We start from the raw sequence: 1,154 nt of genomic DNA on the forward strand, positions 1-1,154 counted from the left end.
TCCCGACCACGGATAGGCTGCGGGGCTTTGCACTTCGGCCCCATTGTGTGAATACCACATCAAGGTGACAGGATTCGAACCTATGGCCCTCTGTACCCAAAACAGATGCGCTGACCAGACTGTGCTACACCTCGTCCCCCCCTTAGAACATATGGATCTACCCGATTGATAAAGAAAAGAACCGCAGCGCTGTCGCCCACCCCGCTTTGGGCACAGGGAGGCGAGAACCACCGCTTTTAGGAAAGAAGCCTACAATTTGATTCTCGTCTCGTTTCACTTGCATTTTATTTTGTTCAGTCTCGTTCTGAGAGTGGAATCGAACCACTCACTCCGTTTGGATTTCGAGTCCAAAGGGCCCAGCCAGCGAAAGAGGATTTACAGTCCCACGCAGCCTGCTAGAACCTTTTTCTTGCTTGATTTTTATACGATTTTTTGAGCAACTAGCGCAAAAGCCGTTGCGCGTTAGCGCATCCGTTTTCTTGCTTGATTTTTATACGATTTTCTGAAGTGATCTGTCCAACTAAGTAGAAAAGGACACTAGAGTGTGGCTACACATGGTATAGGGCTGCTCGTCTCGCCTGGTGTTTAGAAATGACATCCAATCTTTCGGTACCTATCATATATTCTAGGTGGATAAACTTATTTTTGATCAGCATCAATGGGAGATCTGATGTTTTAGAATGACCTTCCCCCGATCAGAGAAGGGGCTTGGTCTGGAACGGATTGAGACGGAAAGCGATAATCAATTGCCGCGTGGTGGAACGCTTGTTGGAGAAGGGTAAGCGCCTCCATGTCGTAGGGGTGGGTAGGCCAATAGAAGACTAGGGAACTTAGCCTAGCCACTCAGTTCTGCCCCGAGCCAAGTCTATTTAGTGTCAGCGAACACATACCACTATCTATATATAGGTTTTTCTTTTTCGTAGAGGTTGTCGCTTAGGTCCTTGGACCCTTCCTTCATGAAGCTTGAGGAAGCACTCACTTTTCTATCCACGGCATTCTTGGTTCTGCACTTAGTCTTGAACCTGTGTTGGTTTGGGACGTCAATCTCATTCGTCAGCGGTGTGTGCCGCGTACTATGATTGCTTTCCTCTTGCTGTCAAATCCCAGTCTATCTTTCACTGAGCTTCCTTCGCTTAGAATTCAAAGTCCAAAAA

The 1,154-nt window shown here is 47.4% G+C and overlaps 1 non-coding gene across 1 annotated transcript; it reads right to left on the reverse strand.

Moving 5' to 3' along the window:
• Positions 1 to 59: 59 nt before the first annotated feature.
• On the reverse strand, positions 60 to 134 carry TRNAP-UGG. Its single transcript has one exon. It is a non-coding gene; the product is annotated as a tRNA-Pro (tRNA).
• Positions 135 to 1,154: the final 1,020 nt, after the last annotated feature.

This window comes from Triticum dicoccoides, chromosome 2B (assembly GCF_002162155.2).
Source record: "Triticum dicoccoides isolate Atlit2015 ecotype Zavitan chromosome 2B, WEW_v2.0, whole genome shotgun sequence".
Lineage (NCBI taxonomy): Eukaryota > Viridiplantae > Streptophyta > Magnoliopsida > Poales > Poaceae > Triticum > Triticum dicoccoides.